This window comes from Epinephelus lanceolatus, chromosome 5 (genome assembly GCF_041903045.1).
Source record: "Epinephelus lanceolatus isolate andai-2023 chromosome 5, ASM4190304v1, whole genome shotgun sequence".
NCBI lineage: Eukaryota > Metazoa > Chordata > Actinopteri > Perciformes > Serranidae > Epinephelus > Epinephelus lanceolatus.
The window spans coordinates 19,109,472-19,124,220 of record NC_135738.1 but is presented as its reverse complement, the minus strand read 5'-3'; positions in this window follow the sequence as shown (position 1 = coordinate 19,124,220).

The following is a 14,749-nucleotide window of genomic DNA, read 5'->3' as shown; positions in this document are numbered from 1 at the left end:
ACTTTTGGAGACTTTAGGGACCACGAGTAACCCTGCGTTCTCAGAGCGCAGTGTTCTGGTGGGATAATATGGCACTATGAGCTCACTAAGATATGATGGAGCTTGACCATTTAGAGCTTTATAAGTTAACAGTAGGATTTTAAATTCAATTCTGGATTTTACAGGGAGTCAGTGCAGAGAAGCTAAAACAGGAGAAATATGATCACGTTTCTTAGTTCCTGTTAGTACACGTGCTGCTGCATTCTGAATTAGCTGGAGAGTTTTTAAGGACTTACTAGAGCTACCTGATAATAGAGAGTTACAGTAATCCAGCCTAGAGGTAACAAAAGCGTGGACCAATTTTTCTGCATCTTTTCGGGTCAGGATAGGCCTAATTTTCGCAATATTACGCAGATGAAAAAATGCAGTCCGTGAGGTTTGTTTTAAATGAGAATTAAAAGACAAATCTTGATCAAATATTACTCCGAGGTTTCTTACGGTAGTGCTAGAGGCCAGAGCAATGCCATCTAGAGAAACTATGTCATCAGATAAAGAGTCTCTGAGTTGTTTGGGGCCAAGAACAATAACTTCAGTTTTGTCTGAATTTAACATCAGGAAATTGGTGCTCATCCAAGTTTTTATGTCTTTAAGGCAGTTATGGAGTTTAGTTAATTGATTACTTTCTTCTGGCTTCATCGATAAATACAACTGAGTATCATCCGCATAACAATGAAAATTTATAGAGTGATTTCTAATGATGTTACCTAAAGGAAGCATATATAGAGTAAATAGGATTGGTCCGAGCACAGAACCTTGCGGAACTCCAAAACAATCTTTGGTACGTAAGGATGATTCATTATGAACATCAACAAACTGAAAACGATCAGATAAATAAGATTTAAACCAGCTTAGTGCAGAACCTTTTAGGCCAATTAAGTGATCCAGTCTCTGCAGTAGAATTTGATGGTCAATTGTGTCAAACGCCGCACTAAGATCTAATAAAACAAGTACAGAGACAAGTCCTTTGTCTGAAGCAATCAGAAGGTCATTTGTAATTTTAACTAGTGCTGTTTCTATTTTTTACTCCTCCTCCTGTGACAGTTGACTGAATATCTTTGAGTCGTGCACAGGACAAGACATTTTAGGATGATATTTTGGGCTTTGGAGAACACTGGTCACCATTCGTCACCATTTCTGGACATTTTATAGCCAAAAAACAAATCAATAAATTATAAAAATTGTTAACAGATTAATCAACAAAGAAATTCATCATTCGTTGCAGCCCTAGTAGTGAAAACTTCCTGAGCAGGATAAGTGACAAATTTACCCTGCCAAAGGGTATATTAATTTTTGAGTGGCACAAGAAAGGAGGCTGCACTTCAGCCTAAGGACATATATTTAAGTGTCTTTGAATAAGACGTTAGTGACCCCAGAGGTGCCAGGAAGTTTCCCCACTTCTGAAAAAAAGGTGCCACAACTTCTATGACTGCAGTTATAATCATGCCAGTTGCAACCACAAAAAACCAGCCTGCCGTTTTTTCTTCACCTGTATTTGCTCAGGGGAGTTTCACTGGAAGCAATGGGAAGCTTTCTCAGAAACGCCCTGCTCTATTCACACATACACAATCACACCTGGCACTGGCAGCTGCCCAGTTTAACCACAGTTTGATGTACTGGCCACAGAGCAGCTGCACACAGGAGCAGTTGGGGGTTATGGGTCATGATCAAGAGCAGCTCAGCAGTTGTAAGATGATGAAGGGACTTTATCGTTTTCCCCACCTGAAATTATTTTGCCACTTTTGGGATTGAAATGGTGACTGTCTCGTCACAAGCCGAATAAATTAGATGATGTACTTTCCCACTCTGTGACACTACAAAGCATGAGTCTCACTGCATAAACCACATCAGCGCAATTTAGCATTTTTAAAAGAGTGCTGCAACATTGTTAGACTCACAAAGGATCATTTGTATGTTTGTATAACGTTGTGATAATAATCCTCCAGTAAAAACTTGCTACCACACTTACCGTAAATGACATTTACTGTAACAACTGTAAAATCTATCAAGCAATCACAATTATTGCAGAACAAACCACTAAATCTTTATCTGACATGTGGTAATTATTGCTTCTTTTATCTTCAGCATGCTCGGAATCTTTTTGTTCTTATCAGTTTGCAATTCTCTCATGCAATGACTAAAATTTCTCCATCATTATAATCTCATTTAATCTAATCTAATCTCATCTAATATCCATTTTTGTTCTTTTGTTCTGGACTTGGGTCCAGATTTTACATAATTAAAAAAAGAAAAGAACTGGAGACCATTTCATAATTGGGATCACTGCAGTTGTGATACAGCGATCCGCGGATTAAATCGAGTGTTGGTCAGGAGCGTAAAACAGGGGGTTTCAATGGCTGCTTCCCTACGTCCAACCCCCACCTCACTGCTAGCTCCAACCTCGGACTGCACCTTTCTTCAGACTTGGCCTCATTTTGATCTCGAATGCACGCCCTAATGTTTTGTGACTGCTTCTCGCACGGTTTCAATGTTATCGTGTTGACAAAATCTTTTCGAAGACAGATTGACATCTAAAAACTTGGCAAAATAGTCAATATTCAACACTACAGCTGGTGCCGCCAGGACCACATTTCTCCATGATCGCACACACAGATGGTGAAAGCATCAACATTGTTGCAGCTGGTAAAATATAAAAGGTGTTGGACATATTAGAGAAGCAGGCACTTCTAACGTGACACTGCTTCTACACTACCTTTCTGTGTCACGTCCACTTGTTTGCCAAAACTTGCACTTGTACAACTGCCATACAAATGTTCTGGCATAGCGCTTACACCAAGTCAAACAGAAGTTGAGTCAGTAAGTCAGTCAAGTTGTTGACATTACTGTATGACTCAACTTCCAAGGAATAAAACTAAATTGAAACTACAGCCGATGACCATGTGCCAGCGATGAGAAAACTGATAAGCGTGGAATCAGAGAGAGATCACGAATTTCCCTGTAAGCTGTGAGACGTGAGAACAATAGGACAGCCTTATTTAAACACTAAGTATCGAGCCTTGACCATGGACTCGTGATCATTAATGTAATATTAGAACCTATTACTGATAACTGATAAGCCTTTTCTTAACTTTATCACAAAAGGAAATTTCTTGTTAAACTTTGATTTGGAAATCTTTAAACAGACAACAAAGGGATTAGATTATTCACACTGTGTTCCAGTTACTGTACGTGCTCTGCAGCAGGTCATTTATTTTAAGGATTTATGACATTATTCAGTGAGGGCCAAGACATTTTCCACCACGAGAAAGTGTCTGCTGTGAATTGTTACAACTCAGATGTGCATAAACTGTTTTAAACTGATCCAAACTGTACTACATGCTGCATTTTTGCTAATATCAACTTAATTGTGATATCTATACTTCCATACAAAGGGCATAGAGCAGTGTAAGGCTGAGAACAAAAAGGCTTTGAAGATTAAAGAATCTTTAAAGCCAAACTGTGCAACAGATATGTAAGATGTAATTTTATGCACTTTTACTTTGCATAAAACCTTAATAGATATTGCACTCTATGTTTGGACAGTATAAATACTGTAGGTACAGGGACAAGTATCTATTAACAAAATGTGGTTTCTTCTTCACTTCTTGTCCATTTGAACAAATTAGGTAGTTGAATAAATTAATCTTTAATGAAATACATTTAAATATGTGATTTAAAGTAGGTTAACCACATGAAATCACCTGAACTTCACTACAGTCAGACTGCAGAGCTGCTGTCAGTGCTGCTCTGCTGAGCCACAGGCTAAAGCCTTTTAGGAGCACACGTTTATCTGTGATGTGGTGTCTGTCCATTTCTTTAAGACAAATCTTAGTTAAAAAAGATGACCAGTTTATTATCTGAAATAAGACTGCTCAAAGCGCTTTCACACTACATGTCACAATCACCCATTCATACATTTGTGGCAGAGGCTACCACACATGGTGCCACTTGCTACTCAGCAACCATTCACACACTGTCACACACCGATGAAATAGACATTGGGGGTTCAGTATCTTGCCCAAAGATACGCTGACATGTGGACTGGAGAAGCAGGGGATCAAACCAGCAATCTTCTGATTAGTGGATGACCCACTCTTCCTCTGAGCCACAGCTACTCAAGGAGAGTTGGATGCAGGATTTAAGAGCTCATTCCATCTAGGGATGGAATGTCAGGATATCTTAAAGGTCCAGTGTGGATGACTTAGGTTGATCTATTGGCAGAAATGGTGTATAATATTCATATTATGTTTTCATGAGTTTATAATCATCTGAAGCTAAGAATCAGTATCGTATCATATCGTATCATATCATATCATATCGTATCGTATTGTAGGCCTATTATATCGTATCGCATTGCATCATAACGCAATGCATCACAGTACATCGCACCCATATCGTATCATATTGTGTTGTACAGTATTGCATTGTATTGCATCGCATCGCATCTCATCCCATCGCATCCCATCACATCGCATGGCATCGCATGGCATCACGTCGCATTGTATTGTATCGAACACTATCTATAGAAAGTGCCATACACATTTTCACATTATTGCATTATCGCATCAGCCACTGTAGTTCTCCTACAAGCTTGGCACACAGAGGAAGTTTCAGTTCTGCAACCTCACTGCTAGATGCCATTTAATGCTACACACTCAACCTATAACCTCTGCTGCTTCGATTTTGACCATCGGTTTTTAAAAGTCTCCCAGCTTTGTGGAGGTGCGACACTAAATTGCTGCAAAAACAAACAAAAAATGTTGTTAATGTCACCTGACTGTCACTGAACATACTCCATTCAATTCAGACTTCTGTGTCCCGAATGGTTGGCACCATCCTAGTACAAGATGCTTTGAAGTGAAGTCAATTATTTAGAAAATGGAAATTCTGCTTTCAAGTTCTGCAGTGGTTTGAAACATTTTTCTCTCCCAGGTCACATCGACACAGCTCGTGCTCTCAGCCGAGGAAGAAGAGAGAAAATCATCTCAGAGAAAATATGATTTAAAGCTGAGAGTCCTTTTTGATGTTGTATTCATCACGTTGTCGACAGTCAGGTAGAAGTACTGTTTCATAGCAGAAGGAACACCTTGTTCTTGGATCAGTGAGGATTAACACATTTCTTTTTATGTGTATATTATAATTGCTGCTATAGAAATAATAATTTAGTAATAGATTAATTAAACAAGCTCTTAGCAAATAACTAGCCATGTCCGTGCAACAGCTTCCAGTCTTATGTCACATTATCTCCGCTGATATTTGACACAATGAACCAGACAGGCATGCACACAGAAGCCTCATATCTTTTACATTAAACAGCTGTTGTGTAATCCTGCAGCTATATGTAGCTTTTAATCACACCTTCATAATGCACTTATCAATGTAATATTAGGAACGCTTGGGCAATTAGATAAGGAGCTTCAGTTTAAAGTAACACAGAGGACAAACACTTTCTCTTTTTAGATAATAGCGGCACACTGATAGAAAGGAGGTGACCGCAATTGAGAGATCAGGGAATTTTAGGCCACCACAAGAATGTGTCAAAGATAAAGCTCAACTTCTGTGACTCAGCTGTTCTTTGGAAATTCACCTGATGCAATGTACATGATCAATGCTGTAAACTTTTTCCCTGACTCACTGTTACAAATTATTTAGCATTTATACCCTGAATAATATGAATAAATACAGATTATTAATATACATTCTTTAATCAACTTCTGTAGAATTAAAAAGTTAAAAAGAATAGGTTCAAAACAATACTCACACTTCTCAAACAGTTTCCTGTCATCATTCCTCATGTCCAGGGGTGTAGTGAAGGTATATGTGTTATACTCACCTCCTCTTCTGGTCGTTTACAGTATACCCAACCCATCTCCTCCTTGGTAACCTACCCATCTACCTTGGAGTACACCCACCTCATCAGCTACCACTACACCCCTGCTCATGTCCACGCTGGCACTGAACTGATCCCTTTATAAAGCAACTACAAATGGGGTTCACAATCCTCGTTATATGCAAAAATGAATTTTTAAAATTCAGCACTCAAAGCTAATATTAAGCTTCAGCAAGCTCAGTTGGTCAAATCAAGTAGGTGTTTCAAAAGATACAGTATTTTTAATGCAAAATTTCTTCTTTGTGTTACTCTCTATGCTGCAGCTCAGTTGTCTGAGAAACATAAAGAGGGAATTTAGCTTTGGAAAAAAAAAATAATATGGTTTAAATCACATGCACACCTTGTGTCATTGTGCAGTAGACTGAAGGAGAGACATAGTGGACATGAGCAGAAATTATTCAGTTGTATATGACAAAAATATGACTGTATGACCTTCCATGATACATTTTTCATTTTCTTTTTTCCTTAAATGCATTGAAATGTTTCTATTTGAATCTCCAGAACAAAGTCACCCAGTAGTGATCTGTACATCTTGATCTGTACAGTCTGAACCAACATTTTCAGTATTCAACCATTAATTTTCAATTTAAATTTGCTTTATTGGTATGGCATGTTACATGGCAAATTTTGTAATGGTGGATAAAGAAAAATAAAGCAGTAACAATTACTATACACACTTGTTATAGAAGAAAATGATTATGAACAGTGAACATTAAAGACAGTCATTCTACAGTATATCCTATAGACTATATCTTCATGTGTTGTGTTTGTAAGATGTCCATCCAGTCCTCTTGTACATACACAGATGTTACTGTTACTGTCATACTTTGTACATACGTGTGTGTCATTAAAACATTTGACCGTTGTTCTGTACATAGCTATATTGTACATCTGTTTAGAATAGAGAACAGAAGAAAGCCTTTATTGTCATTGCACAGGAACAAAAGGATGCTATGACTACAACGAAATTGTGGGGGCTACTTCTAAGGTGCAGATAAGTACAGATTATTTGCATTTGCATGGCAAACAGCATTTATGCAACAAGATTGTTGCGTAACAGTCTGTCTATCCTCAGAGAGGGATCTTTCCTCAGTTACTCTTCTTGAGGTTTCATCCATTTTTTCCTGTAAAGTTTTTTGGGATTTTTTTCCCCTTATCCTTTATGCGGGTCCAAAGACAGAAGATGTCCTATGTTTAAAAGCCCTCTGAGGCAAATTGTGATTTATGATATTGGGCTATATATATATAAATAATACTTAAAATTGAAAAAAAAAAATTTGCTATCTGTGTGCTATTTGTCTTTTATTGCAGGTATGTTCCTCTGTTGCCTCCATGATTTCAGACAGTGACCTCCTTTGACCTCCAGCTCACAGTAACTCACTCAGATTTTGCTCTTGTTCACATTTTCTTTAATTTTCAGATGTTCTGAAAGGTGAATTTCTCTGTTGACGAATTAGTAGTAGCTAATTTTTTTGTCTGATTGATTTTCTTCTCTCTGTTGTTCACAGTACTCTTCTTTAAGGTCATTTTTTAAACACATATGTCACCTCATGATTTACTGACGCTGACTGATCAAATAGCACCCTCTTCTGGTAAAGAGCAGCCTGTCTCCTATCCTTTCACACAGCAGCTGGATAAAATGTGATTCAAGGTCACGCCAGTTTCTGCTGCATTACTCTTTTTTTTCTAAATAGATTTTCAGTACAATGCATTAAGCTCCCCTTTAAATGCCCTTGTTCCATTCTATTATATATTAATGCTTCTCCTCAATGCAAGCCTGACATCTCAATGTAACGGGTCAGTGCCTGTGACAAAATGGTTTAATCTCGCTTTAATCAGGTGTCACATTCACAGCAATAAGCAGGAAGGTGAGCTGTTGGGGAGTAGACAGTGGAGCAGCTAGAGTTTGAATGCCTTGCTCAGAGGCAACTTAAAACGCTGTTTCATTCACACTGCGCAGAGTTTCCAAGATGGGGAGTGGATTTTAACCTCAAAAGACTTCTTCTGTAACTCCCTGATGATTTTTAGGATAGTCAGCATTACCCAAAATAACTGTGGGGTGTGTGACAAGGTTGTTCTAAATAATCTTTAAGGAACTAACGGAAAAGAGAAACTAGCTGGACAGATTTTTAATTAAAGGGGGCATTAGGTGATTAAATGACAATTTAAGTAGCTCAAATGTTTGATCTCCCAACAAGACAGGGAAAAAATAATGTAAAATATGTTGTCTGCGCGGTGGTGAGCAGTTTGCATTGGTGTGCTTAAGAGTCTGCTAATCTTCTTAGTGTCGGTAAGTACCCAGCTAGAAATCAGCTGCTGTCCAGATTGTCTCTTCCTGCCCCAGATAAACGACTCAGACAACAACAAAGCGAGCCTCGAGGAAATATGTGGCATGGTTGTTCCCCTGGCATGAAATATGCACCTCCCCTCCTTCGGGAACTGTGTTGACAGAGCCGTGGAAGAAGTTTTGGTGGGTCTCCTCAACTTGAAGATGTTCGGCAGTGGCACCAAGAGGTGGTTTGTGAGGAAGCAGAAGAGGCATCCGCAGAGGCCTGGAAGGAGGGCGTGCGCCAGGAAGAAGAAGAGATGGGCGGCTAAGATCCTCAAACAGCACCGACAGAAGATCCTGAGCGAGCTGGATGTCGGCACTGTGCTTCCTTACTTGGTGTACGATAAGGTTTTCTCACTGGGGGAGTACAAGGAAATATTGGGACACGAGTCCGGCAAGAAACGGACGGAGATATTCTTGGACCATCTGTCCTCGAAGGGACCTGCTGCATTCTGTTCATTCTGCTCTGTTTTGGAGGAAGTGTGTCCCCACTTGTTAACCTGCTTCCTGCTGGATGAAAAAGGTGCATGCATTGATAAACCACTAAATACATTAACACAAAATATAAAGGTCATAGAGGGCTGTGTGTTCCTGCTCTGACTGGGAAACATCTCAGTGAGCATCAGAACAGAACAGAGTTACAGCTCATCGATCGGCCGCAGCTTTCCACTTATTTCTGCAATATTTCCACTTATCTCGTGTTGCGTTTGATTTTCTGCGAGAAATTGAAAAACAATATAAAAAGAAGAAAACTACTTTGCAGTAAGCCAGCGCCACAGACTAAGAGCCAGCAAAAATAGCTTCTTAAATCTGGATGGCTGAGGGGATTAGTGAGCCGCCAGTGTTCCTAACTGGCCTCTGACAACATATGGCCTCACCGTGGCTGTAGTCTGCACGACCCTGTCTGTGCTACACTACTCCTAATCAATATGCCTCACTTACATTAACATAAAACTCAAGTATTCTCAGGAAAATGACCCACACTTACAGCTCAGTGAATGTTATCTGTGGCTAATATCACCATAATGACAAACCTGTGAATCCTCCTGCTTACTCACTCAGTCCGAGGATGAGATGTAAATTAACAGAGCCATAAAAACAGTGGCTAACATATTAATCTGTTACTACAGATGGTGTCCCAGGACAGAGCAGGAAAGGGGGCCTCCCTGTGCCCCCAAACAGTCCAGGAGAGCAACCTCTGTGCTCCCCTCCCATGTACACCGACCCTGTGTTTGACTCCAGGTGAGAGCTGCTTTACATTTCACTGATGTTGCGTAAAAGCCTCACAGCTAGAGCGCTTTCCTTTCTGCTGCATTATTAATGTTCCGTGAGTTGATAAAATCACCCCTAACTTGTTTCCAAACCACATTAGATAAATTAAATCTCAGTGTTGCTTTTATTTGAATTTTAAAACGGCTCCTTAGTGTTTTTAAAGAGTCTTTAAAATGTTTTGAGTGCTTATGATGACAATCTCAGTTACAAAACAGACAAATGTCTTCTTATCACCTCATCTCACACTCACACGTATCCAGTGTTTTCTTCTTCTTATGAATGGAACTACAGTATTTAGGCATCTTTGTCTGCCTTGCAGCTTCCAAACCACTGTTACGCTCCCTTATTTCTTATTAATGCCCAATTAAAAGGAAGATCATGTAAATGTGTGGAGAACGATAACACAGATATTCCATGCATTCACTCACAGGCTCACTGAATGGTTTGAGGTGTATGAAAATGATTGTTATGGCCTTTACCGTCACAGGATCTCGGCCCATCTGAGCTCCTTTCAGAGATTTTGGATCGATGTATATTGCTTTACACTGTGTTGCTCATTTGTGTTCAGTTGCTTTATGCTGCTGTGTATTGCTGCATGTCCTGGATGATGGATGCTGTTTTGTTGTATCATTGCACTGATGTTTCGCTGCATGATTCCTGCACTACCTTGTGCATGCTGATGTTGTGGTATCATACCAGGTCTTTTTGCTTTATATTTCTTTACCTGTCTGTCACTGCATTGGTTTTATGACATTTTGGGACTGCGGCTGAAAAACATGTTTGCAAACTACACATATGTTACTTTTGTCTGTTGTTATATAGCAGATACTGAAACTTGACATTTCAACAATGCTGTGGTTATCTTGTGGTTAGGTTTAGGAACAAAACCCACTTGGTTATGGTTAGGAAAAGATCATGTTTTGGCTTAAAATGCCCTGATTTGGAGATAGAATTGTGACTGAAAATGCAGCAATGTCTTGATAAAAACAAACACAACCACTTTTTGAAGCACTATTCTTGGTGGATGGTGGTTCACAAGGGTTGAGGTGCACCTTAAACTGTCCTTTGGTAGTCTTCTTCTCTGGTGTGGTAGGCAGGGAGCAAGTATAGTGCACTAAAGGACTCGCACACAAAGAACAAGAGAGATCCAGACTGGAGACTGGATTTTTAAATGCTTCTTCACCAGCAATATGTTGTTTAAATGTTTAATTTTAGTTCAGAAGGTGTTGAGGACTGCTGAATGGATGTAAGTGGGGGTGAAGGTAGAGGAGGGATGTCTTCTGTTGGGTTGATCTGGGAGGATGTACTAGAGATCAGGCAGAGGGAGACTCAGTGTGTGGGTTCTGTCTCAGGTGTTTTTCCACCTGAGCTGATTACAGGGACCCCCAAAAGGTACCTAGAATGAGACATGGGAGAGGTTTGCACCATTGAATAAGAAGATATAAGGGGAAGAGGGACGAGAAGATGAAGGAATGTTGGTAGGGATGAGGTAGGGAGGATGATGTATGAAGGGAAGGGAAAGGGAGAGCAGGTCAAGAAATCGAGACAGGTGTAAGAGGCCGTTTACACGTTGCCGGCTATTTTCATAAACGGACATTTCACCGTCTCCGTTTTCAAAAAGATCTTCGTTTACACTTACCCGTGTATATATACAAGAGCATGCCAAACCTGTAGGTGGCAGTGTAACGAGAAGCTCAAGCCTTCCATGTATCCATTGTCACCATAGCAACATAGGTCGCACTTTTTACACAGGCGAGAGGAGAAATCTCTGTTGGCGTGTAAACGAAGGGCACAAACGAAGGAAGATGTCTCCGTTTATCAAAATCATCGTGTACTTGTAAACGGCCTCTCAGTAGGCTTGGCAGGTAGTTAGGGTGTGGTTGGGGCGTGGCCCTGTTCCCAAACCTAAGTTAACAAATTAACTTCATTATTTGCATCCTTGAGCTGTGCAGAGTAAATAAAATGGGGCAAAAGTGCAAATGTTTCACTCCATGTTAGACTTTCCTCTGTGCAAAATTTGGCATGCATGATGAGTCACCCGATAGGTGGATTACTCCTCAGGTGCACCCAGTCAGATCATCAGGGCTTGATTGAACACATATGAAGCCAATTGCCAGCAGGTCTTGTCATCACAGACATATCAAAACAATGCAACTCCAGCACTGACACACTCTAATACATATATTGATATACTGTATGTATACATACAAATGTTAGCTTGCACACTGGAAATGGGACTGACTGGTACAGGAGTCAGCAAGAGAGTCACAGAAAACAGGTCATATCTAGTTCTTCATTTAGGCTGCTGGGGTGTTTGGGTATGTTTGTGATGACTTGATTTGCTGGCAATTGGCTTCATGTGTGTTCAGTCAAGCCATGATGACTGACTGGGTGCACCTGTAGAGTAACCCACATACAGGGTGTCATCATGCATGCCTCATTTTGCACTGCGGAAACTCCAACATGGCCTGAAACGTTTGCACTTTTGTCTGTACAGCCCCAAGAAAGAAATTTAAACAGAAGCATAAAAAAATCCTCACTCCAGTCTGAAACTCTTTCTTTCCGTGTGTGTAAGACCTCCATTGCTGCCCTATAACTTTCTCCGTGGTTAAAACACAGCAATGGGTTGGTGGCACTGGCACATTTACAGACATGATTATTGTGTGTTTTTCTTATAAATACATAAAAAATGAAGACATGAAAAGATGAGTTCGATGTTTTAGAAGAAAACTAAGTCTTGTACAATCTATGCCAAAGCAGCTTGTAGAGCCCCAACACCTTAACACACATTATATAGCTTTTCATTTAATTTCTCACCCATCTGTATTCTGACTAATTTGGCAGTGCTATATCCGTGTCTTAAAATGGTGATACTTAATTGTGTAGATAAATGAAATGACCGAAGAGAAGAGCATAAAATGACATCTGCTCACCTATTCTTTTGTGTATGAGAGAGCGGCCGGAGCAGTCCAGTACTCTGGTGCAGAATCCTGCGAGGCTGCTTTTGTCACTGCATGTCAGACCCTGTGAATGCATCATGACTGAGCGTTGGTGTCTTTCTGAGTGTGTGTGGACCCCTGGAGAGTACCCTTGGCCCAGCTAACACAGCAGGGGGAAGGGAAGAGACGGGGAATGGTTGACAGCGTGTATATATGTACTGTGTGTGTGTCTGTGTGTGTGTGTGTGTGTGTGTTTGTGAGGTAGAGTGCTTGCTTGGATGTGATGCCTGAAGTGACGGGACAGACAAGCTGATATGCTCCCTAGACCGTTAAGAAGGCCTCTTTAATGTATGACAGCTAAGTCAGCATGGAGACAGCTATCCCAGTGGTCTGGCCCTGGGCACTGACACACACATACACACACAGACAGGCTGACAGACTAAAACAGACTAACACACACAACACAGCATAGCAGCACACAAAGCCAGAATAGTCACAGAGCCTCCACAGGAGATGCAGTACGCTAACAAGGCAACGTAAGTCCTCTTAAAATTTCATTTCAGAGTTTTATGTATCCCTGCTTGTGTGTTACCTGTTAAATCAGGCTGATTCAGACACAGTGTCGGGCAAGGTTGACTGCATGTATATCCCGATAAAAACGCCATAATCTTTTGTTTGTTCACTCTTAGGAGAAGTAGGACAGAAACTGCCTCAAGTCATGGATGCTCGGCTTCAGAATTTGTGTGCCAGCATGTGTCCCCGTGTGACAGAGTGAAGCATGTCTGCAGCTTGTTATAAATGTGGCAACAACCTGGGAATATGTTCCTCACGGTGAACTGCATCTCTGCACGAATAGGTGTATGTGCTGTTTTTTTTTCCACCTTTCTGATGTGCACACTTTCTCTGATCCACAGGAGAAGAGCAGATTGATTGTCAGCTGTGCGGGTTCAGAGAGACACTGTGTTTATTAGTTTGGCTTTTCGTGTCCGCCTCTGGTCAGTATCCTGCTGACTGCGAGAGAACATGCAGCATTTAATCACATCTCTGGGCTTCTGTCTTAAAGGGCACAGAGGACCTGTGTATCACTGTAAGAGCGGTGCGGGAAGTGATGTGAAGCTGACTGAATCCAGTTTAAGGGCCACTGACTGCCATATTGTCTTCATGGGACTGCTGTTTAAACCAGCATATAAAGAGTAATCATCTCAGTCTGAACAGTGCTGATTTAAGTGCATTAACTGCACAATTACGCAGAAATATTGATTGGATAGCCGGCCTTTTTTGTAGCTGCAGGATATATCACCACAGACAATGTGTATGTGTGTGTGTGTGTGTGTGTGTGTGATTCACCAGGATGTGTCGGCCATGTGTCGTGGATCTGTGGCCTTATATGTATATGTGAGGCTGCAGCGATGATGTAAGTCACCGTGCCTTCATCCATAAGTGGAGAAAATGAGATGCTGGCAGGTTGAGGAGGAGGAGGAGGAGGAGGAGGAGGAGGAGAGGAGAGATTAGCTGGAGCTGTGAGGTTATGCTTCTCTGTGCTGATGACTCACCTCACAGCACATAGAGAGAAAGCACTGCGACAGCACTGAGGTGTGACTGTGTGTGTGTGTGTGTGTGTGTGTGTGTGTGTGTGTGTGTGTGTTTCATTACTCTTGTTCTTCTTGGTGCAGTGCATTCATGTGAAGAGGACTTTCTCTGTGAACTTCTCCTCTTTGTTTGGTGCAAAAGTAATAAATCACGGTGTTACAGCGGTAGTGGTTCTTAGGGCTTTCGTCCAGGTTTGTCTCCTCTGGGAGCAGGAGCCTCTGAGTCCTACAAACCAGCTTTGATTTTTGCTGTATGGAATAAAGTGGACAAGAGAGTCTAAGGACACAAGAAAGAAGGGCAGCCCCGTCTGTCCTATTTACTTGCTGGGGGAAAAAGTACTTTAGTGTGTTATTAGCGCACACGTGTGCCTTTGCATCTCTGTGTGAGCATGCTCGTGTCGGTGTGTGAGAGCGTGCGCCGTACAATAAAAGATGTCAGCAGTGGGTTCTCATGTGAGAAGGGTAATAATGGGGCAGGCTGCTCTGAGCCATTACTGTGGAGATGCAGAGGGGGGATGCCAATGTGAAATCAAAGTGCTGCAGTGGAGTGTGCATGGATATGCAGCGGCTTCAGACTGCAGCACAACCACTGACCCACTGCTGTCTCAATGCTTCCCCACTGACACACTACTACTGGTTCCCATACTCGCTCTCTGTAATGTGTGTGTGTGTGTGAGAGAGCAGGCTTGGTGTA